This window comes from Talpa europaea (genome assembly GCF_964194135.1).
Source record: "Talpa europaea genome assembly, chromosome: 3".
NCBI lineage: Eukaryota > Metazoa > Chordata > Mammalia > Eulipotyphla > Talpidae > Talpa > Talpa europaea.
The window spans coordinates 4,727,515-4,754,131 of record NC_140069.1 but is presented as its reverse complement, the minus strand read 5'-3'; positions in this window follow the sequence as shown (position 1 = coordinate 4,754,131).

Below are 26,617 nucleotides of genomic sequence, written 5' to 3'. Positions count from 1 at the left end.
TGGGTAAAACCCAAGCAGGGAGAAGTGGGGCTCGTTTGTATAAACGTGGGGTTTTCCCCCTCACGAACGCCATCAGAATGCGTCTACAGATCTTAGGAACCCAGGTACCCTCACTCACACTTTTTACCTATATTTAAAAATGCATTTTAATTTCACAGCCACCTTTATTTGCACTTTGCCTCACTCCGGGGGATACCGCCATACGAATGTGAGCCTGACGCTCTTCCCCAAGTCATGGTTTTGAAGCTGAGATTTAGAGCCCAAGACACTGGCCCGTCCCCTCACCGCTCACTGGGAAGAGAGGCTGCACTGGATGCCCAGCTCACTGACCTGAAGCCAGCGGCTCTTTCTCCACCCGCTGGCGGCAGGGAATTCAAGCCGCTCACCAATGTCGAGCAGGCACAGCCACACAACGCATGTGAGTCACAACCGCAAGGAGAGAGCTGGTCTCGTGCTGAGGCGCCTACAACAGAGCATCTCACATCCGGTGGACTTTCCTGGGTGTGGACATGCCTTGCCTCTGCTGCCGTTCCTCTTGGCTTTATTCCAGACGTCCTGCTCCGCACAGCTCTGCTACTCATCTTCATGCCCGGCGCTACGTGAGCGAGCTCATCTCACTTCCACAGACCTCCTGGCCAGTGTGCCATCCGCCCATCCTGCCCCAAGCTCTGGCTTCGGTGTACCCCTCATAGACTTCCGCTCCCCCGAAGCTTTGCCCCTAACGTCCACCTAGATCAGCCTCAAACTGCAAGGAGGGTCGGGCCAGGTCACGCTCTTCTTCATTGTTCCTCGTGGTGTTTGGATCTGAGCTTCTTCCTTGCAAGACCTTGAGGAGCTTCGTAACACAGTTCCTCTAATTCTTTAGGCTTCCCTGTCCTGCTTGGTCTCCACCTACCCTGTGTTCCTGCCATCAGAAGCCCTCTTGTCTTCAAAGCATTCCATTTAATAGTTATAGACATGAATAAATTTTACCTTGTCCCCTTGACATTGAAATCACACTTCCCATGGTCTTTAGCCGGTGAAGGTCTCCCACAACCCAGAGAGACATCACGCCTCTCTGTGATGACACAGTGAACGCAGCGTTAGCCCTATGAAGCATGGTCCTATGAAGCATGGATTTTGCTTGTAGCTAATATGGCAAATTGCCTTCCAAAGATACTGTTCAAATTTACACTTTCATCAAATGTCTGAAATTATCTATTTCTCTACGTTGTCACTTGTGGTTAATTTGTTGCATAGCAATATAGAAATAACACAGAGGCCGCCTGCCAGTTGGTGAGACTGACTTCATCAGTCCCCTCCATCTTTGGGTCCAATTGCACAAGCTGTTAACCCAAACTGTCAAGTGACCCATCACAGTTCCCAGCACCCCTCACCAGTGTACTATGACGGTGTGGATTGGTACAACCAGGTGAACAGAGGGGGAAAATTTGAGCCCAGTTCATGGATGGGTTGATATGCAAAAGCAATGCAAATATGGCTGCATTATAACCCATTGAGGGGGAGCTCTGAAACCTCCCCAGTGGATGGAGCTGCAAGTAGCGTATCTGCTCATCCATTTTGTGCAGAAGGAGAAGCAACCTGAGGTGAGACGGCATAAAGGGTCCTGGGCAGAGGCAAGTGCCCTGGACATCTACTCAAGGGTGTGGACAGAAGAGGATATGGAACAAAAGTAAATGTGGATTAAGACGTGAGGATAGACGTATGAGAGTGGGCATGCAGGGTGAAGACATACAGTTCGCATGTTAATGCCACCAGAAAGTGCCCACCTCAGTGGCACCATAAGGCTGGCGTGTTACATTGGAAATCCAACTGAAATGCTATTTTGACTTTTATTGTGTATATAGAGTGACTTGGGAGAACTGTCATATTTACAATATTGACTCTTTCCATCCAGGAAAATTATGTCTCTCCGCTGGTGCCCATCACAAAGCTTTACCTTTTGTCCTCATCTAGGGCTTTTGTATTGCTTCTCAGCTTTATTCTTAAATCTTTACTAGTTTTGTCATTATTTTGCAAGGGATTCTTTTACCTGATTGATAATTGATGATGGCCTATTGTCTCTGCAGACTGCATTCCTTGAGGGCAGAGACTGGGGCTGCCTTATTCACCCACCAGTGAGGTCACCCTGCCCACAATAGTCCTTTGCTTGGTTCATCATTCAGGAGAATAACAGCAGAAGCATGTCCTACTGAAAATCGTAGTTCCACCATCCAGAGGAAAATAAAATGCTCATAATTTCTCCAGATGTTTCCAGTCTTTGGAACTAATCCTTTTGCTACAGGGAGGATTGAGTCCTAGCTGAATGAAGTTTAACCACAGGCTCTACAAAACATTTGTCTTGGTAAGCAGTAGGTGCAATTCTGAGCCTTCTTGGCTACAGTGACAAGGGAGCTGCTTCGGAGATGATATTTTAATGCTTGCCATGCCCTTGACTTTGCTAATGCTTTACTGCAGCCTGATTTTCCATTGTGAGGGAAGTACCCCTTCTATTTCCCTCCAAATTCTATTTATCAGACTCAGTTAAGACTCGTTAAATTGCCACTGTCACGTTTCCCTCAAGAAGTTTTGCTGTTCCACCAAACTTCAAGAAAATGCTTTCTCTTCTACAAATACAGGCATCCACAAAGTGTGTGCTTAGAGCGAATACAAACATGCAGGTTTATGTAGATTAGCTAGTTTCTGTATGTGCATGAAATAGCTTTATTTTAAGGAATCAGAAAATTGACCGAGTCAAGTGAAATATAATGAAAAGCAATGAAGTGATAGAAAGTGAAAGTTGACAGGTGACTCATATGGTCAAGCCTCCCTCCATCCCTGTCCAACCCCAAGGCATGGGGGTAAGGTCCTATAAATGGAGATGGTAAGAAATAAACATACACTGATCATCAGTAACACATCAGGCATGTGTTAGATACTTAATATCTCCACAAGTAAGGGTGGTGCTTAGAATAACGACATAACACAGCACGCCATATTAATGCTGTCTGTTCATCAAATAACTTCCATGGCTGAGGAACTCTGCACAAATTCCATGTGAGTCTCGCCAACTTTCTGTGACAGATGGTAGTCTATAGTTGGCAACACTGAATCTCCAAGAAGTTTCTTCATTTGCCCAGAATTTAGTCCATAGATTCCTGTGCTGGGAATCTAGCCCATAATGGTTGAATCCTAACTCCTCAAATTCTTAAAATACTCTCTCACATTGTCTCCATTTGCTTAAAAGACCAAAATAGAAATTATTCCAGTGAGTGACAAAGTGCTTATCTAAAGTACAAAACCATCCTGTGGTTTTGGGGTAACAACTAATAGGGGAGTATTGATTGTGTGGACTGATTAGGGCTACATCGCACCTGCTTGCACTCCGCATTCCAGGTTATAGGGTGAAACATAATCAACGGTACTGGCCCATGTGCCGATTCCTAAATATGACCACTCAAGATTCCCTGATATTTGGGGAGGACGCAATATAAAAGACAGATGAGGGGCCTCTCCTGGTGGCACAGGGGTTGAGCGCTGGGCTGCGAAGCTACCCGCAGCCCCTGCAGCACCAGTTCAATCTCCGGCCGCCAGCAAGGCTCTCACATGGCGCATAGGCCTCTCCTGCCGCCCGCTGCTCCCCTCAGCAGTGTACTTCGGTCCTTCTGCCTGCTCTGCTCCCCGCTCTGGCTCTGGTGAATTCTCTCACCCTCCCGCGCTGCTGACTGTACCCAGTGCTTGTATAAATAAATAATCTTAAAAAAAAAAAAAAAGACAGATGAGAAAAAGAAAACAACTTGGAGAAGAAAGATTAAAAGAAAACCTGACATGAATGAGCCTGAAGATTAGACGAGATCTAGCACGTCTGATAATGAAGGGAAAGACATCTTATTTTAAAAAGAAAACAGATAATATCATGAGTGCTTGGAAATTAAAACTGTAATAGGAGAAATGGATTGAAAAAGGGGGCAGAACAGGAGGCCACAGTTGAGTGATCCTTCCAGAAAGCAAAGCAAAAAGACCAAGAGAAGGGAAATAGGAAATAATAAGAAAATCAGAAAGCCACCCAGAAAGTACCAACGAACAGAGAGCGTAAGAGAAGACATGGAGTTTGGAAGAAACGACTCAGAGGACTTCATGGACTGGAAGGTTTCAGTTTGCAGATAGGAATCCTGCTCCAGCTCTACCCCGGGGCGGCAAGCACCCCACACGCCTGCGGTCACAACTCAGCCCACGGTAGACACAACTCCAAGATGCCCCTGAGCTTCCCAGCACCTGTGCGGTCACACTGGACAAGGACGATGATGGATTTTATTCCTGTGGTGATGTTCTATTATCTGCACAGCTGACACGAAAATAGGGAGCCAGTCCCTGTGGGCCTTGGGTAATCACGCAGAGTTTTCTCTGGCTGCTTTCAGAAGAGCAAGACGGAGACTGGAAAGACGAGGAGGATCCGTGATGCTGTTCCTGGCCCCAGGGTGGGAGAGGCACATGACACGGAATGTGGGCAGCCCCCAGCGACAGCCAGCCAGGAAAAGTTCCAGAACCACAAGGCATCAAATTCCAAGGGTGAGCTTGGGTGAGACTTTTTTTTCATCTGCAGTGAAGAGCTTAGTTCGGCTGATACTGTGATTTCAGTCTTGGGATGCTCTGTGCAGAGAATTCACTCCTCGCGTGAGAGACTTACGACCTACAGAACTGTAAACTAAAACAGGAGCGTGTCTCCAGCCACAGAATTTATGGAAATGTGTTACACAATATAACAGGCTAGGCAGAAAATATTACCAGCTCCCCAGGAGACAGGAAAGAAAGTTTTCAATGCAACATCAAGAACAGAGTGAAAGTGGAATTGCCACCAGGAATAATAAAATCTAGAAGACATGAAGCATTAACTGTTGAATTCTGAAGACAATCATTTCATCTTAGAATCCCAAGTATTGTAAAGCTTTCAATGAGTTGTGGGGTGGAAAACACTGGTCACACGTCTCTTGAATATTTTCCATGCAGTTACATCCACGCAACTTGCAGAAAGGCTCTTCTCTCAACGTGGGGGGATAAGTCAAGCAAAGGGAAGAACTAGATTAAGAAAACAGGGGACCCCCCCCCCAGGGTGATGGTGAAGGACGAGCTGCAGGCAGCTGCTACAGAGTCCTGGAGAGCAGCTGGGTGACCCCGAAAATGGTCCAGAGGCTGTGGGGGAGGCTTTTTCTTCCCCAAAAGGTCAAAATGATAGATTGTCTAATAGATGGAACATTTTGGATGACTTTTTATAATAGGGGTAGAATTAGTAAGAACTATTTTAATATAAGTAAACAGAAAATCCAGACGCTGAATGCCAAGAAATGGAGGAGGAAAATGAAATCAGCATGGCGGTGTGACGTGGCCTCGGAACTGGATCCCGTGGCATCAGCCACTAATATTCCTGGATGGGCCTGACCCGTGAACACTTGCAGGGGTGGGGAGGCACGGCGGTCGGCGTGGGAAGCCTTAAAATTAGGGTGTGACTAATGATAAAGGACTGATCACAAAAATCCACAAAGAGCTAAAGAGTCTCAACAAAAACAAAGTAAATAATCCAGTCTAAAAATGGAACTTCTCCAAAAGGAACTTCTCCAAAGAGGAAATGCAAATGGCCAACAGGCATACGAAAAAATGTTCAGCATCACTTGCAATCAGGGAAATGCAAATCAAAACTACAATGAGGTACCATCTTACACCAGTGAGAATGGCACATATTAAAAAAACTAGCAACAACAAATGTTGGTGAGGATGTGGAGAGAAAGGAACTCTCCTGCACTGCTGGTGGGAGTGCAAACTGGTCCAACCACTATGGAGAGCTGTGTGGAGATTCCTCAACCTGCTAAAGATGGAGCTTCCATATGATCCAGCAATTCCACTCCTAGGTATTTACCCAAAGGACACAGAAACATCAATTCCAAAGAGCATCTGCACCCCTATGTTTATAGCAGCACTGTTTACAATAGCTAAGCTTTGGAAACAGCCCAAATGCCCAAAAACAGATGACTGGATCAAGAAGATGTGGGACATAGACACTATGGAATATTGCTCAGCATTCAAAAAAGAGAAACACATGCAGTTTGCAGCAACATGGATGGAGCTAGAAAGGATCATGCTCAATGAAATAAGCCAGAAAAAGAAAGAAAAATACCGGATGGTCTCACTCATAGCAGGAATTTAGAAAACCTAAATAAGGGATCAGGAAAAAGATTAATTATAATAAAGTAAAAATCAACAAGCAACAAGCAACTATAAACCAGAGACACACCTATAGGGGGGAGGGGAGGAGGGATTAGGGTCAAAATAAGGGGGGGGTGGAACTGTATGGAGAATATAACCAAGATGAAAATGCATCTATTGTGCAAAAATGAAAAATGATGTAAAAAATATATAAAATTTAAAAAATAGGTCAGAAAAAAATTGGGGTGTGACAGGGTGAACATGCCTCATGTTCTCTGTGAAAAGGGGAGCGCTCAGTTGATTTGAGGGGAAATGATAGCCCGGGGTTTCCCTGCCGCCACGTGGTTTCCTGACTTGAATCTGACACACAAGGAGGCAGCTGGGCCAGCATGATGGCATATTTATTTATTTATTTACTTTTAAAGATCTGTTTATTTATGCATACAAGAGCTGGGGTACAGGCCAGCGATGCAGGGTGGGGGGCGGTGAGAGGCTCCACCAGAGACAGAGTGGGGAGCAGAACAGGCAGACTGACTGAAATACAGTGCTGAGGGGAGCAGCGGGCGAGACAGGAGAGGTCTGCCATGCCATGCCATGCGGGTTTCTCCCTGGCGGGCTGGGGATCGAACTCATGCTGCAGAGGCTGTGGATTGCTTCATAGTGCAGTGCTTAACCGCTTGCGCCACCAGGGAGGACATTTTGGTGTATTTAGGAATGACTGATGACACAGCCCACCTGCCAGTTTTCCAAACTGACATCTTTGAACTCAATACATATTCAAAGGCAGAAGAACAAAGACAACATCACCCAGGCCACAGCCGCTGGAGCTGCTCATGGCAGCCGTGAGGGTGGTCTGGGTGGGGGTGGACAGTGAGTGTCCCAGCGGAAGGTCATTGAAAAGGCCAAATACGGTTATCAAGAGCCACCAAAGCTGCACCCAGGATGCCCCTGTTTCTCAAATCCCACTCTCCCTCCCACCACTGCCTGGCGTCCAATCCCCAGAAGTCTGAGGCAGGCAAAGGAACCCCCGAGGATGTGGGGGTGGCTCCCCGCCAGGGCCAACACCCCAATTCTCTCAAGCATATTCTATTTGCTGTTGCCTCATTGAGTCGGAGCCAAGACCTCTGGCAAACCTCTTCGGCTTAGAGGATTTAGTGAATTTTTACAAATGGAAATAATAAACCCAGAGGAAATATTATGAAAATGAATCTGTAAACATTGAAATTGAATGTAATCATAAGCAAGTCATAGCTTAGACTAATGAAGAATAAATTATGCTAGAATGCAGAACCTCGCATAACTAAAAAAATTGTCTGTGAGAGGAGATGTCTGTGGGACTCTGGACGGGAAGGCACAGTTGGAAGAACCATGCCAGACTTGACCTTTGCGCTTGGCTGTGCGTTCAGGTCAACCAGTGGAGCTGGAAACGAATAAAATTTTATAACTTCATTGCAAGGGATATACATCTCTTGTTCAAAAGAATTTTCCCCTCCCTCTTCTACTATTTTCTGCTCAAGAACAATAAAGGTTTGTTAATTCCTTAGGATACATTTGACCCAGATTTGCTGATCTAAATACCATAATTTTTCTTCTGCAAAGCTGTTGCTGAATAATAATTTTGGTTTTTGGAACCAGGTCTTTATGATTTCCTTATTATCACCATGTGATTTTCCTTTTATTTCTATTGAAACTGCAGGTTCAGTTCAGTGGGTCTTCTGGGTCGGTATCAGATACTCTCTGAAACTCACTGTCTTTTGTATCTTTACTGACCAGATCACTAAAACTAAAACTTTTTTTTTTAAACTTTCTTCTCAAAGATTAGCCTTTCCTTTTTGTGATTCTGAGCAGAATGCTAACTGTGCTCATCATATTCCATACACCCAATCTTTCAAAAAAGGCTGAAGATTTCAAAGAAAGTCTGTCTTTACTAGACAGATCACTTAGCTCATAGTCTCCACCCTGAACCCCACATCTGCGATAACGTAAAATCTGGTTCTGTCACTTTTGCACTGTTTATATACTTAGTCCTGAACTATTCACCCCAACGCTGAGCTACACTAACTTTTGCATGGACTGAACACTGTGGCCTTTCTGTTTCCAGCATCCTCTTACCCCAGGTTGCAGTGGTCACTGTCCAAGAGGGCCTCCAGTGATTCCTGCCTCCTGAGGTTCTTGTTCTTGATCAGGGCTAAAGATTAAACAAAGAAATATCACAAAAATGACAATTTTTTGCCAATGGCATAAAAGTCAAAGTGTTTTTCTCTCATCTTCTCTTGAATCATTCAGTCTGGGTGAGGCCAGCAGCCATGTTGTGAGGATGCTCAGGCAGCACCGTAGAGACATACACATGGCCAGGAACCAAAGCCTCCTGCCAACAACCAGCAGTTACTTCTCAAGCATGAGTGAGTCATCTTGGAAGTGGATTCTCGAGCCCCAGGCAAGTCTTTAAATGACCGCAATCTCAGCCAAAATCTTAACTACAATTTCAGGGAGCTCCTGAGCCAGAAATACCCAGGCAAGCTGTTCTTGGATTTCTGACCCACAAAAGCTGTGTGAGATAATAAATGTTTATTGCTGTTTTAAGCCACTAGTTTTGGGGTAACTACACAGTTACAGATAACTAGTGCTTGGGGACACTTTAGGTTTCTGTGCATCTAGTTTCAATGCTAACTTTCTTACTCAAACTAGGACAGAAAAACAACTTAAGCACCTCAATATTTATTAACTAACTACTGTGAGTCATGTATTATAATTTCAATGAGCTATATTATGTATGCATTACTACTTATCAGCCGAATGTGAGAATAAAATTGTACCCATGATACAGTTTTTAAGAGAATTAAATGAGCTAATATATGTAAAAAGTCTATCAATGCTTGGAACATAGTTGCCACTGAATAAGTATTAGTAATAATAATTAATAACAATATTTAATTATTAATATTTTGTTAAGTTGCCAGTTAGGTTGCATGAGATCCTGATAGGTAGGTAGCGTATCAGGATTCAAACTCAGGTCTGCTTGATTCTACTATCCAGGCTTTTAGTAATCAAGTGACTACAAGTATATGGTGCATCCTTGAATAAAGTAGTACATTGAAACTTTGAAATAGAAGAAAAATGACAATGATTCTCCCTCCTCAGGATGTAATTGTAAAGGCAACTTATATTTTGTAAATATAACCAACTCTAAAATTCTGTTGGAAGTCCATGCAGCAAGATTTGAGAAAACAAAGAAGAAAGGATCTGATCAACTGCTCTGCCTGAGTTTTACCTCTGCCCATTTTTTATCCAGGTCCTTTTGAATCTCATCTCCCACACCTCATTCCCTCCCAGTTTCCCTCCAACCACAGCAAACTATAGTGTCCCATATGTTCTCCTGCATCTTGACATCAATCGCTTACTCCCATTATTCAGAAAACACAAGTCACACTGGGAATATCAATTCTGAGGGGTAGCCTTGTAGGGATCTAGAATAGACTTTTGGCACAAACCTAGGTAGACGGCCATCTTGCCCCTGTGGCTTACTGTAGTTTGGCTTCGTGTCTTGTGAGTCATGTAATCCATCTCAGCATTGGATGGACTAGGGAGGAGGCGATCACAACAACAGTAAGAACTTGCACAGCACCGTAGATGATGCCATGTCCATGAAGTTGAGAAGATGCCTTCTTGGAAGTTGCCCTCTTCTCCAAGAACCTTCCTCCATAATCTCATTGGTGCTAACCAAATTTACTCTTTTGGCATAGAGAGAAAGAAGGAAATCTTATTCTTCCAAAAAGGTCACTCCTAGAAATGGAATATGTCGATATAGCAGCAGGTTTTTAGTTTAAATACTTACAGCAATCTCTAAACATAGTGTGCTAAGCCAGACTTCTCATTCCCATCAGTGACAGACCCTGGCCAGCTAAGCCTTGGGTGGCCATGGTAATTGCAAATGGGAACATCCCCAAAACATCATTTCCCATTGCAAACTACTCTCCCCCAGCTCAAGCCCAGCTGGTCACTGGAATCAAAACTATAAAATGGTTGTGACAGCAGGCCTGATTGAGATTTGGGCTTCAGTGAGCCCTGCACCCTATCCAAGCTTTAATTATAGACTTGTCATTGTACCCCAGGCTGTAAAATTGTCAGAGGAGCAGATCAGCTTTCAGAGTCCAGAGGACATAGAAAAAAAGGAGAGCAGTTAAAATGGGGGTGGGGGTGGAAATGATCTCTTGCCTTGTAAACTCAACCAATTTGATCCGTGGGACACTGACAGACTATAAATATGGAACTGCATGATGTCACTTTTATAGACACTTTATGAGTATAATAACCAGGAGAAGGATTGTCCATGACTGAAATGCAGTTATGGTTTATGGAAATGAACATTTTGGTTGGTTCTCTCTCAATATCCTCTCTGCATTCTTTACAGATAAATGATTTAGCTATTCCTGGTTAGATCTAAATATATAAATATATTCTTTCTATCCTTCTGAAGAGAACCAAAATGAACTTGAAATTTTGCTTTTTTGCTGTTTTTATACTAATTAATGTGTTTTATTGCAATCCATTTATACTTAATGATGCATCCACCAGCACTATAATTTGGACGATGTAAATGATGTGATTTTTTTTTTTATAGGTTTAGCTTTTTTTTAACCTTTTGTATATCATGTGGCAGTGGAAGGGGAGAGGGGAAAAGGAAATTATCAACCTTGGTTCATTTTCTGGGTTAGAAAGGAAGTTTGCAACTTTCTTAATTGAAAGTTGGGTTCCTCCACCATCCTACTTAATTCCTTAAAGCCCATTCAGGCAGCCAGGGAGGCGTTTGAGCAAGTCATTACCACACGTGAATGCATTAACTTGGAAATTGATTAATCCATCATCTGAATGTTTTCAACCACTCCAAGGCAGACAACAAGATTCTAATGAAAACCCATTGTACAAGGGAGGGACAACACCATTGACAAAGGCTTTCAATCAATCCAAAGGCCTCGGCTAACCTTTGTTGGAGTTGGTTTTGTTGCACTTGGTAGTTTAACAAGATTGAAAATGTGACTGAATCAAATCAAGCAAGGTATTACCAGTGCATCAGAGCAAAATTGGTCTGCCAAGTTAGGTGGCTGGGGCCGGGGAGTAGGTGTTCAGTGTGGCTCAAAAAACACTGCTTTCTTGAATGGGTATAAACCAATTGCCTCCCCACTTCCTCTTCTGCCCCCCTCCTGCTTCCTTGCGTCTCTCTTTCCTTAATAGCCAGGTCTATAATGCGATCGTAAATTACATTTTGTATGGTATATTAGAAAGAGTAACTACACGTATTAATCCTTTACAGTCAACTTGTAAGAAAAGACTTAGGATTCCAAATGCCCAACTAATTTCATTGATGAGGAAACAGATTGACAGAAATGAAAGGTCGTGTTCAAGGTCACAAGGAAAAGCTGAGTCTGAGACAAGTCTAGTGTTACTCTGTGTCGTAATCCCCTTAGTTACATATTATTACTCAGTTTTATTTTAAAAAGACATGCTAAGAACCTTGCCAAAGTTGGCTCAACCACTCAGCGCAAAACTGGTATTTGAAGCCCTACTCTGAGAGGATGGAGAATAAGACTCTATTCTGGGAATAGGGAACTGAAACACTGGATTTCTCTAAACATAAGTCATTCTCTGATCCTCCAGGAATGCAGATATCAACAATTGCCACAAAGGTATTCATTGCTGCCAAATAGCATTTCTTCTCTTAATTACACTAGGTGGTAGTTAATAAAATAAGCTTGTGAAAAATATCGGAGAAAAGAAAGATTCCTCCAAAATGCTAAAAATCATGTGAATGAAGAGAAAAGAATCTGAATTTTCTCCTCCCCTCTTCTTTCTTTGCTTTTTAAGAACTAAAAACATATTCTGCCAGGTTTCACAATTAATTTGAAGCAGAGCACACAAGTTCATACAATAATGGTAGAAAATGCATAAATAAACAAAAACTATGGGTTGGCCGAACAATTCCTATCTCATCATAAGGTGTTCCATTAAAGCAGAGTGGCATTGTTGCATGAACAGAATGGCAGACAATAGGTGAATTCCAAATAGACCAAATAGATCAAAATGCATGTCAGTGTTTGGAAACTAAGAAAAATGAAATTACAAATCATTAGTAAAAAAGTGATCATCTAATGAATTGTGTAAGGAAAAATGGTAATGTTTTGAAGTAGTATATATCAAACCCTATCACAAAATAAATTTTAGATAGTTCAAAGACATGTTTTAAGTCATGCAATTACTAGGGAAAATATATGTATATATAAAATCTCAACATAAGGAAGGCATAAGTGAGGCATAAAATCCAGACTCTGAAATTTTGATAAATTTGACACACAAAAACAGTTCTACACAGGGAAAAAAATAGAATCATCTCAAAAAGAAAAGGATAAATTGAAAATATTGCAAAATTAAAAGCAGACATAAAAAAATAAAAGATTAGTTTCTTTAGTGTATAAAGACCATAATAAGTCAATAATAAAACAAGACAGTCCAGTGGAAAATATGGGCAAGAATATAAAATTACTGGTGTTCAAAGAATAAAAATATAAATGCCTTAATACATTGAAAATACATCATTAGCTCTCCTGTCAAAAGAGAAAAACAAAAATATAGCCATTCATTTTTCAGCTATTGAATGGGGAAAATCAATACTTTAATAAAATGCAGTGTTAGAGAGGAAGTGGGCTATACATATAGATAGATAGATAGATAGATAGACATATAGATAGATAGATAGATAGATAGATAGATAGATAGATAGATAGATAGATAGATAGATGTAAATTGGGAAATGATCTCTTGCCTTGTAAACTCAACCAATTTGATCCATGGGACACTGACAGACTATAAATATGGAACTGCATGATGTCTTCTCTACTTTCCTGTCAACACTCCCTTTACTTTCTCTACCCTTGTACACTGCCCTGGGTCCTAAGAGCTTGACCTCTGCATATGGCATCATGTAGTCTTTGGCCACTTGGATTCTGGTTAGAGTGAGGAAATGAGAGCTTCCAGAAAGCTGGAGTACCTCAGTGCCCTCTTTAAGGGCTCACCTGACAGGCAATGACTAGACATGGAAGCACAATGACAAGGTCCAACTTGGAGGATCCATCCTGGGCAGGTTGACTAGGAAGCTTCAGGAGACAGAGTCCAGCCCCTCCTGCCTTTAGCAATTCAGTTCTCACCCCAAATATGCAAACTCCCTGCCCTGACTCCTTTATGGACAGCTCACTGGACAACAATTGCTCTTCCAAAATGCCTCTATAGTCAGTGGCTTTCCAAAATGTTTTCTAAAGTCAGAAAGTATTCTCACTGACAAAAATTGGTTGTTGTTTTAACTTTGTTTTGTTTTTGGAACCCCGGTTTCCAATACACCAGGGATGTCCTGCTACAGCAGTGATGTTTCGTGCCATCCAGATGGTCACATGGGAACTACCTGTCTCTGCAGGTGCCAGCAATGTCTCAGGCATCTGTCCCAGCTCCAACAGGGAGACCTCACAAGTGGCCAGAGAACCAGGTTCTAAATGATGTGAGATTCACCAAGAGCAGAGGAGAATAGCTGTCAAGGAAGAAAAACGTGCACGTGCTGTTTGGGAGCCAGCAAGATAGTTCAGGGCCGTGAGGTTCCTGTGCAGTGAGCACTCAGGAGACCTGGGGCAAAGGAGGCTCCAGCGAGGACAGGAGAGCAGGCCTCCTTGAGTAAGGGCTTGCAAGGCCTTGTGAGAATCCAGCATCTCCTCCACGCCTTCCAGAGAACACCGCTGCAGCCACCCCAAGAGGCCGGGGTTCCTGGCCAGAGCGTGGAGCACAGGGCACCCTCTCATTCACTCGCCTAGAGATTTGCAAAGCGCAGTAGCAGATACAAAGTTCTGAGAAGTTCTGCGACCACAAAATCTCCTTAGCTTTCTTTAATCCAGAACGTCACATTTCTGTTTTTAGGGGATCAAGTCAGAAAGTCAAAACTAGCAGAGGGTGCAGGTGAGGACAGAACCTCCTCGGTGAGATGGTGCTCGCTGTCAAGCAGAACCTTAAGGAAAATGCTCAGTATCTGCATGAGCAAAGATTCAAAGCTTTCCTCAGACAGGAACAAAGCTAGTCAGACCCTAAGAAAATAAGCCTTTGGGTGCCTATTTTGTGGAACTAAAAGTATCCAAAGGGTCCAGCAAACTAGGAAAGAAATGAAAATTAAATTATAAAGATAGATTCTTTCACTGTTTGTTAAGGTGGAGGATTTGAGATTTAATATATGTAATTGTAGTTTCTTACACAAAAATTAAGCTTAAGATAACCGGTGAGTGAACTGCTTATTGGTTCCTGCTTGAGATACGTCTTTCATTTGCGGCTGACTTTCTCCCACAGTGGACCAGGCTCAGATGGGGCTGGGGGCCGCCCGATAGGATCCCTCGAGAGCCCAGAGATTGAGAGGGGGTGCTCTCTTTCCCTTTCTCCTTTCTGCCCTCCTCCTGCAATTCCTCCAACACAGACAGTCTGTCCCTTCTTCCCTTGGGTTCAACGCAACCTATGTCAGATTGAAGTGGATAAAAAGATAAATCACCACCCCTCTGTTGAACACAGAAAGCTAAAAGGGAGAAAGAAATTGCATTTGCCTTTGCACTCAATATATCAAAGTAATTTATGTCATAACCACTCTGCTGCTTTCATACATATTCGGTTTTAAATAAAATCAATCTCTCCAAACCTGTAATAGCTTCTTTGTACGATCTTTAGAAGAGAAAAAAGAAGGTGCTGGAATCTGGTTCCATTAGAGGCAGAATTGGCTTATTGCCTCACAAAATCACTCATCCTAATGAGCTGCCTGGTTAGAGATGGTCCTTGAACCCCTTCATCAGTTCATGGCCAGCAAGGAGCTATAATTAGGGGTTCTGGGCAAGGAAGGGTTAATTGTGCAACCTTGGAGACCACAGGAGGAAGGAGCCCTGGAAGCAGGACACCAACTAGTAGGTGGAACAGCTTCTAAGAACGGGGAGATTCAAGTTGGCCCCAAAGGGAATCCTGAGAACCAGCCAATAGGTCAGCCGTGCGTCTATGGGGCGTCCCCCTGGGAGGAACAAGCAGCATTTCTAAGCACATGCTGTGATGATGACAGGCAATTTTATGGTGGTGACTCTGCCTGGAACTGCGCTGGGATCAGCATGGCCCTCTGAAGTTCTTGCTATAATTTCCTGCAATTTACAGAAGAGGACAGGGAGCCATTAAGAGGGGACTGGTTGCTCCAGGTCGTCACACAGTCAGGAAGTAGCAGATCCGGAGCTGGGCGCCTGCCTGTCTGTTTTGGGGTAGGGGTGCTTAGCCTCCACCTCCTGCCTCCTTTCTTAGCAACTAGCCGCTGAGGATCAACTCAGTTTTGATCCCACAGAACAAGAAGACACACATTATTATTCTTTGTCTTACAATGGGGAAACTGAGGCTCAGGAGGTTGTAGCATCCGCCCAGCTCTGTCTCCCTATTCCAACGTCCACATTCTTTCTTTAGCAGGAAATGAGGGTAACAAAACAACAGCCTCTCACCTCCAAATCTGTCTACTACCGACTCTGAAACACCTACAGTGCTCTGTGCTCGAGCTTGAGGCAAGCTTCAGAGCTGACAATTAGGAGGCTTTACGCTGAGAGAGAAAGAGAGTTCAGAAGTCGACAGACGTGAACATAAGAAATCCTTCCTCCGCTGCTGAGTTTGCCAGCTCTGGGCTGTCCCTAGGTTTTTGGCTTCCTGTTAGCACCATGAAGCAGGAGCAACACCCTCTCCTCCGGAGCCGTGGGGGTCAGCACCTCCCAAATGGGAGCCCTGAGCACAGTGTGGGGACAAGAAGACACTTGGTGAGCAGAAGATTCCCTGACGGTGACTGGTTATCTTTCTCGTGCACCCCCCCACCTTCTCTGGGACCGTCCTCCGGTGCTGCCCTTGCCGGGCACAGAAGTGGGAGGCACACCTTGCGGCCTGGGGCGGGAGATGAAGGGGAAGGGAAAGAGATGGGGCTTCGGAGTGGAGAGGCTGGCCCTGTTATAGTTCTCAGTGAAAGAGCAGAGCTGATTAGCGGGAACTCTATGCTTTTGGACAGTTATTGCTATTCTATAATGCCTGGGACTTTGGATAGATACATCCTCTGCGTTTTCAGTGTAGACCGCTTGGTCCAGGTGCTAAAGATAGGGTGATGATAAGAGGACTCATCCATGCTCCAGTCAGCCAGACAAATGCCAGACGGGCACATCTAGAATCCTGGCTTAGCTCCAAAAGAAACTGACATCCGAGAAAAGCCACATCGCCCACTGATTATGTGACCACAATGGAGAGTCTCCAGGCGTGAGTTCCCAATATTTATCTCCAAATTGATCATATCGGGTACTGGATTCAATAGTTGAAAAGCAGTCATGAAGAAATATAAACATGGGCCTCCCTGGTGGCACAAGGGTTAAGCACTGCACTGTGAAGCAATCCACAGCCTCTGCAGCATGAGTTCGATCGCCAGCCCACCAGGGAGAAACACATATGGCAAGGCAGACCTCTCCTGTCTCGCCCGCTGCTCCCCTCAGCAGTGTATTTCAGTCAGTCTGCCTGTTCTGTTCCCCACGCTGTCTCTGGTGAATCCTCTCACCCCCCGCATCTCTGGCCTGTACCCCAGAGATACATATTATTTTGTATGCATACATAAATAAAATTTAAAAAAAAGAAATATAAACATGAAGAATAGCTGGGAAGATTTATTTGCAATTAAATTCAGCAATGCTATGTTAAGAGCTTGATGCCTGTGTATACACTAAAAGCCCTTGAGAATTGAAGGAGGATGAACACTATGCTGAAGACTGTTGTGTGTAATATTGTTGCTTAGTGGAAGGATAGAATGAAGCAGTAAAAGCAACTCTTAAAGCCAGATATCCTGGCTTCAAGTCCATCTTCATCGCTAGCAGCTTTCTAACATTAGCTCATGTGTTCAACCTCACCATGCTCTACAAGGGTAAAAAAAAATGGGCTTAAGTAAGGTAGCAAATGAAAGGTCTCGGAACAATTTCCAGCACATAGAAAGTAATGTACAAATGGTGGAGGCTTTTATCACCAAATTTAAAGCTAGAAAGAATCTCCAAGATTAACTAATTCAACCCATTCATTTCAAAAGGAGGGGGCTGAGGTCTGGAAAAGCAACATGAAAAAATAAATGACAACTAGATTGATGACTGGAATATAGGACTTGATGAATATCCGCAGAAGGTAGAGAAAAAACATCTTTGCAGTTTTGGAATAGAAATTATTTATAGACAAGAGACAGAACATCCACAAAAAAGAAATCAATTAATTTGAAATCAGTAAAATTTGTGATCAGAAGTTTTGATTTTTGGCTGACTTGATTTCATCAGGAAGGAGAAAGGGAGGAGGCATTTGAAGGCAAGAAGAGTAGACGTGAAGGCATTGAAATGACCTTGACCGACCCAGCATTTTGTCTTGTCAATGTCAACAATTGCTTCTCCTTTTACAGTTTTCAATTGGTTTGGATTACCCGGTTTCTCCTCCTTAAAACCAAGGCCCAAGTTTATTACCATGTAGCGTTTATAACTTGAATGTCTGTGGTCACAAATCACACAATGGTCAGGAGCACGCTCCACATTAGCATTCACTGCTCTACCTCCTTCTGCTCTAGTAGCCAGTGGGGTAGATGCAGTCATTATTTGGTTCCATTTTCTATTAGTGGACATTCACAATTTGGAATTGTATCCAAATTGTAGCCAAATGAGAGGCTTTAAAAATATGTATTTTCCCACTTACACAAGTATTTAAATGAGATATTACTCTTGTCCCACTGGCCTGTAGCTGCTCCTCAGCTCCTCAAACACACCATATGATTCCAACTTCAGGATCTTTTGTTACTAGCTAGCATTCTATAATATGGCCCTGGCACATAGCACCGAAAAAATAAATTTTAATTAAATGCAAGAATGAATTCATGCAAAAACTGCTGGGTCAGTGGAAAAGGATATTTCATGTTAAAAGATATTGCCAAGTGACTCCTTTGGGGGTTTCTCTTCTCCCCAACATCGCCTGTTTCTCTCGTCCATACCAGAATTGAGTTATGTCAACATGCTTGGTTTTGTTCATGAACTGTTGAGATCAAGCACTTTTTCTAGTTTCTGGGGGGTTTGTGTTTATCTTTCAGTGGCGGCTTCGACCACCCTTGTGCCCACTTTCCTAGTGAACTCTTCAACTTCTTATTGATCTCTGGGAGCTCCCCTGTCACATGATTATTAAATTTTTATATAACAAATATTTTCTGTAGCCAATTTTTTTGCATTTCCTGATATAGAAAATTATTTTTTAATGAGCTTAAGCCTGAGGATCTTTTCTATGAACATTTTTAGTTTGGGATGGGTCACTGTTGGCTGTGAACAGAGTTTACCCCATTAACCACCAGGAAGGATAAGATTCTGAACTAACTGGTGACCCGGTGGATGGGCCGAGGCATTCATCACCATTGTCTTGGGTCTACAATTAGCTAATTGTGCGTCTTTGGGGCAGCTGGGTTGGCCCATGTCTGTTCCAATTCTTCCTCTATTAAGTGTAAATCAAATACCTTGTCACAAAAACCTCATGGAGACTTTATAAAAGCCAAATGTGATGATGATGAATCTAAAAGAATAGAAGGTTCAACATTAAGGCAACATCAGATAGAGAAGAGAGAAGAGTAACAGGCATCAAATATCAGCAAGATCATTCAGTACCCAAATTGTTTTACAGCTCCATAAGATGTTTTGAAGGAAATTCTCCCAAGGAAATCAGCTTAGTAATCACCTCCAAATAATGAAAGATAATCAGTGAGCCACGATCACCCTCTTGTATTATAGAGAAGAATATTTAGCATAGTCAAGTGCCCTCACTTCTAATGCTGGTCTGTCCCTTACATTAATTCCACTGTCGTGGGTAAATCTTTTTGCTTCTATGAACTCCACTTTTATTATTTAAAAGAGAATTTTAAAAAATTCTACCTTATAGAATTTCAACAAAGATAAAATGAGAGTTTTGTAAAAGCATCATACAAGCTGCAAAGCTTCATAAGACTGTACCTTGTTAGTATAGTGACTATTAAAGTGTCCACTGAAATGGCCACTCCAGTGGTCACTTGTGACTTCCAGAGAGCATGGGCACGTGTGCAGTGTGTACTGCTGTTAGTTCTGGGGCTAAATCTCCAAAGTCATTTCTTCCTTACTTGTGGTGAGGCCTTTGGGTTCCTGTATTTATAGAGGAAATGGATGTGCCTATTTTAACTGTGATAAATCACAATGACCAGCATCTCTCCATTCTAACAGCCCACATCCAGCAAAAGACACTCAGGAAGCTGTGTGGGCCCCGCTTCCTCCTCAAGACCAGGACTATCTGTTTCTATAAAAATGGTACAGAAAAAATACAACATTCTTAAGGGCATCTCGGTATGTTTAAGTTAACCTCATCATAAAGTACCACAATCATTTTCCACATTAAGTATTCATTTATCTTGTATAATTAAAATGCAGAATTATATGAACTGAATTAATTATCTGAGAAGTAATTGATCAGTAGGTGATTCATTAATATTCTCCAAGTAAGGTTCTGAATCATAATGGGCTTAAAAAATGCCATGTGTGTTTCTTAATTTTTTGTTCATCAAAAAGGTAACTTTTTCACACGTTTTTTAAAAATGATAACTCATCTTTCTCCCTCCTTGCAACTGCTAAACAATTGTTGGTTTTGACCCTGTAGCCATTCCCCTCTCCGGCTCCTGATGGGATCCCTACTTGCTGGCCCCAGATCTTTTGGTATAAAGCAGTTAGAAACTGGGCGAGACAGACAAACTCAACGAGGAGGGGGCAGGGTTGGGTGTGGTTCTGAAGTAGAGAAGCCAAATCTTTGCCCAGAAAGAGCTGGGCGGGAATGGAGAAATGGTGGGGGGCTGGGGGGTGGAAGACAGAGGCCACAGGCATTGATGCTGAGCCTGTGACAGGCCTGAGGGGCCCACACGCAGCAGGTGGAACCAGCCAGCTGCAAGGAGCTGGAAAGCAAGCCTTTGAGAATTTTCCTCATGAGCATCAAAGGGCTGCTCTTCAGTGACCACTGAGAAAGACTTGGGTGAGCATGGGAATTTTTCTTGAAGATTCTGGCTCTTCGATTAGGTTCCTTCCAGTTTGACTCAGGTGAGGCAGTGGACCACATTGTATCTCCAAATTTATTAGCACTACATATTTCTAAAGATAGTGAAGGGTATTCGTCATGCTTAAAGAACAACAGGGAAGAAATCGCGCCACCTCCCCCCTGCCCTGGCTGTCGTGGCCTCTCACTCTCTGTCTTCCCGTAGGCAAGAGTGAAAACTCTGACTAATGCGGGAGGGAACCTGGCTTTTAAAATTGTCATTATGTCATTTTCACCCTTGAGTCAAACGCCTAGACGATGGATCAGTCCCACACATCTCTTGATGTGAGTTTTTCTTCACTTTTCTCATTTCACTAGGATCTATATGTGAGTCAGTGGTGGCTGAGTAGGATAAAAGGAAGAAAAACACATTTTTAAAAATACAGAAGGCTGCAGTGGACTGAGAGCTTCACAGACAGCTAAAGACGAAAGAAAAAGTTGAACGAGGATGAGGAGGCACGTGTGGTGCACTGGGAGGCTGGGGGTGGTGGTGACAGCCTCTGCAGATCCCCAAGCAGCACCCATCACATCACATCACATCACATCATCACATCACATCACATCATCACATCACATCACATTACATCATCACATCACATCACATCACATCACATCACCACGGCTGCCATTAGCTGGACAAAGACAGCTGCCTCAGATCTGATTACTGAGCAGTTGGTCATTTATTTACATTTATCCAGGGAAGGAAACTGAATCCAAGAAAGCAAAACAAGTCATAAGAGAGCTGCCCAGTTTGCTACTTGGTGGGACGAAGGAGAGACTGAATCCAGATGGAAAGTCATGGAGTAAATGTGCTTCCCATTTCCTTCTCTTCCTTCCTTCTTCCTTTACTTCAAAAAAAGACTGTGATGGACTAGTTTGGCAAGAGATACTAGAAAGAAGGAAGCGATCTGTTTGGATGTGCCTGGGAGGGTAAATGCAAGCTGCCAAGTTAATATTGGCTCTTGGGCTCTCCAGGGCAGGCGTCGGCTCGGGGAGGGTGGACGGAGGAGGTCACTCCCTTGACCCAGCCTTTGAGCAAACACTAGCAGAGCACCCGCTGCGCCAGGCCGTCCAGGCTGAGCGGGGAGCAGCATGTTGGCCGTGCCAAATGGGTGACTCCTGTGCTAACGTCCTTTTGGTTTCTTCATCCAGGGCATGAGACAGCCGGGGAGAGAGGCACTGAGTTGTTTTCTTCCCTCATCATTTAGATCTTCACGGCAGGTGGAGCCTCCTCACTGCCCCACTGGCCACAGGATGCCTAGTGCATAAACCAAATAGCTCGCGTTTCTCCTCTGCGATGACCCTGGATTGCAGGAGACGCCTCCTCAGTGTTCTTTATTGAACTGGTTTGAGTGGACAAGTGGGGAGGCAGGTGGAGATGCATGAAGACTGCCTGTGTAGGACTGTACTTCAGTGAGGGTTAACTGTTACCTTTTGGGGTTCAAAAATAGCAAAAGCTATTTTCTATCAGATTGCTGAGTGAAGGAAGTTTCCACGGGAAACTGTTATGTGTGCTGAAGGAAATTATTAAGTAAATAAATAAATTAGCAAATGAGCAAACATATAGCTCTTCCTTTGGTGGTGAGGAGCAACCCCCCAAGCCCCCACCTCCAGTGCTGCGGGAAGAGGAAGCGCAGCGTTGATGTGAGAGGGCAAAGAGTCTGAAGCACCAAACCCATGCTCTACCCCCTTTCTCATTTCCCTGGCAAAACCCAGGGCCCTAGAACATGAGAGCCACAGCTTTGGGGGCTGAGCTGTACCCTGGACCACCGCCTGCTGCTGCTGCTGACACGCTCATTGTTAAAATACAACATAGCAGGTCTCTGGGGCCCATCACCCTGTGATTTGGGGATGCCTCAGTCACAGGGTTCACATTGAGCTGGATGAAGAGTGTGGGTTGTTTGCAGAGGGTTTGCCCATGCCATCGCCCTGAAGCTGAGTGTTTCCTAGCTGAACTTCCCACCTTGCAGTTTAAAACAAACGGCTCATTTTCCAGAAGGAAAAGAAGACTATGCCCTTCAGGGCTGCCCGATTCCTGGTTCCAGCTCATCCCTTTTCCCCAAGGCTGCTGACTTGACCTGCACCTGATGTTTCTGCTCCACTCCAGTCGCTGGGCCAGTCCCTACGCTGGAGGCAGAGGCCAGAACTCCGCGTTCACGCTCCTCTGTGGCCACCAAGCCCGCTTCTGGAATCTGAACTAAAGTCACGTTGTCTCTCCCAGTTCCCAGTTGGGAAATCGCACAGACCAGCTGGGTCACCTGGGGTATCTAGAACCCCTGCCCCTGGAATCTAGGGTCCCATCTTGAACTAATGTCAGTCCATGATTCGAGGTGGTCTGCCTCGATCCAAGTCTGACTTGCTTCCTGAGAGGACAGCTCCAAGAGTCCAGCTTTCTCTGCACACACTCTCCACGGAGCAGCTGACCATTTCACAAACTCGGCTGAGCTTCAATTCTCATAACCGCCTAGATGAGATAAGTGGGATAATTATCCCCATCTTGCAGACCCAGCTAAGAGAGAGGCAAAATATGAAATTAAGACGAGAATAATTGTGGCTTTTTTAGTTTCATTAGACTTCAACTGTTAAGTGGAAAGAAATTTAATTTTGAGGTTTTCATCTTCCATAAAAAGGGAATAATGGGGAGAAGGTCATATATCTTAAACTGGCTGTATTTTACATTGCTGCCTTTGCATTATTTGGAATACTTTGTCCTCACTGGGTCCCTTCCACACCTACTGGTCATTTGTGTTACTCAATGTGGTTGGCTTTTTTTTTTTTTTTTTTTTATAGAGGCATGTTTTATTTATTTATTTATTTATTTGTTTGTTTGTTTTGTTTATACATGCACTGGGTACAGTCAGAAGCACGGGAGGGTGAGAGAATTCACCAGAGCCAGAGCGGGGAGCAGAGCAGGCAGAAGGACCGAAGGACACTGCTGAGGGGAGCAGCGGGCGGCAGGAGAGGTCTGCGCGCCATGTGGGACCCTCCTCCGGTGGCCAGGGAGCAGCCGGGGATCGAACCGGTGCCGCAGAGGCCGCGGGCAGCTTCGCAACCCAGCGCTCAACCGCTGCGCCAACCGGGGAGGCCCTGTGGTTGGCTTTTTTTTATGCTGATTGAGGTAACACTGGTTTATGTCCTGCGTATGTTTTGGGGGGATAGGTTCACAGGTCATCAGATGTGTGTGACCATGCCACACTCACCACCAAAGCACTATGTCCTCTGCCCTAGTCCACTGGGTCTCTTCTTCCCTTGCTCCCCAAGCCCTTCTGGTAGTTTCACTTCCTCGTTCAGATTTCTATGGCTTGATTTGTTTTAATTTTGTTTGTTCCTTTGCTTTGTTATTTTATACTCCACACATGTATAAGATCATCTTGTATTTGTCTTTCTCCTTCTATCTTATTTCACTTAGGATAATCCTCTCCAATTCCATTCATGTTGCTGCAACTGGCAGGATTTCACCTTTTATTTATTTTTGCGGCTCAGTCGTATTCCACTATGTATGTAGGCTGTAACTTTTTAATCCACTTATCCGTTGTTGTGCACTCACATTGTCTCTACACCTTGGCTAGTGTAAATAGTGTTTCCATGAACATGGAGTGCATATATCCCCTGTTTTTGTATTCTTTGGGTAGATAAGTAGGAGTGGAATTGCTAGATCATATGGTAGATTCTTCCTAGATTCATCCTTTTCTGAGACATTTTAGAATCTCCCAGTGGCAAATACTGGTTAAGGGCAAAGGCACACGTAGGACAGGTTTGCTCCAGTTCTGATCCCCCAGCCTGCCCTGTCCCACTTCTTATTCAGTCTTTGCCAGGCACAGAGAAGGCACTAAGGGATTATCTGCTGAAAAAATGAAGACTCATCGATATATCCTAGAAATTTCCAGACAGTGTATACATATAGACATTCAAAGAAGTCATTTGACAAACATGTACCAACTTTCAAATCCTCCTGTGGGCCCCTCCTCCATGGCATCTGTGCCCTCTCCTTTCCCCAGCTGCTCCCTCCTGTATCTTCTGATGCAGCCCTTCTCTATCATAAATGCTTCAAGTGGGACTCATTCTCTAGAGTCAGATCATGTGGACTCAGAGTCCAGCCCTGCCACTTAGAATTTGTGACTGTGGGTCCTGTCTGCATGAATCTCTGGGAGATGGCAAGGCTAGTAATATCTATATGAAAAGATCGTTGTGAAGATCAAGAGTTGTGGTATAACACACATGCAGTGCCCTGTTCAAGGTCAGCGCTCAAACGCCATCTATTGCACTGGGTGGTGGTTGGTGGTGTATATGATGGGCCACTGCGCTTGGTAATGGCCTCCTTGAGAACTGGAATGTGGCATCATCTCAACCCAACGTGCAGCAAAGAGTGCCCAGCACACGTTAAGCTTGTGATATGTCTGCGATAGGTCATTTTATGCATCTCTGCAATGTGTGTGGGGAAGCAGTCTGCCCCATGACCCATTCCCTGGTAGATCTACAAGGAGTTGTTGATTTTCCATTTACTCAGTTTCTTGTATGAACAAGAGAGGTGACTTCAATTTTCTCTCTTGTCAGATTGAAAATCAGAAGTCTGTCTTTGTTTAATTAGATTAATTAATTCAATTAAACTAATTAAAATCAGAATTCTGTCTTTGATTAATTTAAATCTCTGCCCATTGCAAGGACTGGCTGCACTATGCCTTGTAAAGAGATGTGAAAACTGAGGTCAAACACCATACCTTGCTATCCAATGATGATGGATAGAAGCTTGGGGTTTTTTTGTGCCACAGCCAGCTGCCAAGTTTCTGATAGAAGCTTGGGGTTTTTTTGTGCCACAGCCAGCTGCCTGTCACCTGCTTGTCCATTGATTCAACTGTGTGAACCATAAGTCCTCCCGACCTCAGTTTGGGCATCTGTGAAATACTCAAAACTTTTAACAAACTTTATCATTTTATGTGATGCCTGAGTAATTGGTGTGTTCCTTCTGAAGCCCATGGTGAGATGGGTAGCTTGTTATGATGCAGTTCCGTGAGGTCTCCTCCAAATCTGCAGCTTTCCTGACATGACAGGGATCTGTCTGATGGGCATGGTGGGGAGGGAGCAGTGGGCAGAGAAGTGGAGTAGGGGCAGAGCCCCCACCCCACGCAGCCATGACGTTGGCACTGCCTGACTGCCCTGGTTTCTCCTTCTTTTTGATCATTAACCTTGTGATCAAAACCTTATTTTATTCTTCAAGGTTATGGTGAGTCTTCCCATCTGTAACTGCTCGGTCCCCAGATGGAAGCCAACAGAAGTTCTCTCTGCTGTCAGCCCAGGCACATGACGCCTTTGACAGATCTTTTTCTAAAAACAGAACTGTTTCCGAGGAGCAGTAGAAGGGACCTAGAAAGAGAATGCCAGTCCCAGAGGGTGGGCAGACCACACGCAGCTGATCTGGGAATGAGGGTACAGCTGTGGGGATATGGGACAGGCTGAGTTGTGAGTTCCAGAGAAAACCAGCAGGGAATCCGGGAGACCTGGATTTGAAGCAAGGGTGTCTGGGTTCAAGCCCTGACTCTGCTCTCTGAGAACTGGGGACTCTTGGCAAGTTACTTATCTCTGAGTTTTAATCCCCTGATATACAATATGGCGGAGAGTAATAACCAAGTCACAGGTATTTGCCAACATTTGAAAACTGCCGCGTCTATAAATGTATCAACCTCAAGGCCAGTCCCAGAGTCCTCCCTCCTCTGCCCTTTGCTTCCCTCATTCCTGCATTATAACTCGTTAGACTACTTTCTTCTTCACAATGATCCTTTCAAGACAAATGTTAGAACAGACCGGAAAAGGTCTCTGTGAGCATCTCCCTCAATTGGCCGCAGCACTGAGGCTCTGAGGCGTCTGGGGGGTTCGCTGTGGCCACCTCAGCGTCAGGAGTGTGGTCTGCACAGAGGGGCAGCAGAGCCACGAACTGCTGGCTATTTTTAAAAAGCCTAGAGAGTCTGCCCTGTTTTACATCCACAAAAAGGGGCTAATTATCTTGCCTTCCTACATATTATTCCCGAGAACCATGAAAACTAATGAGCATAATGTCTTGTTTTGTTTGAGAAAGTGAAACATGCTATGTAAAAATTCCGCTTTATCACTAACACACGCATCATGACAAGTCTTCCTGACCTGTGGTCAGGAGATCCCAGCGAAGCCATTTATGGTTAACCAAAGGCCAAGGTTGAGGCTCAAAAATTCAGATCAAATGACTGACTGGATGGTCACCAGGCGACTGACATCCTCTACCCTTCCTCTA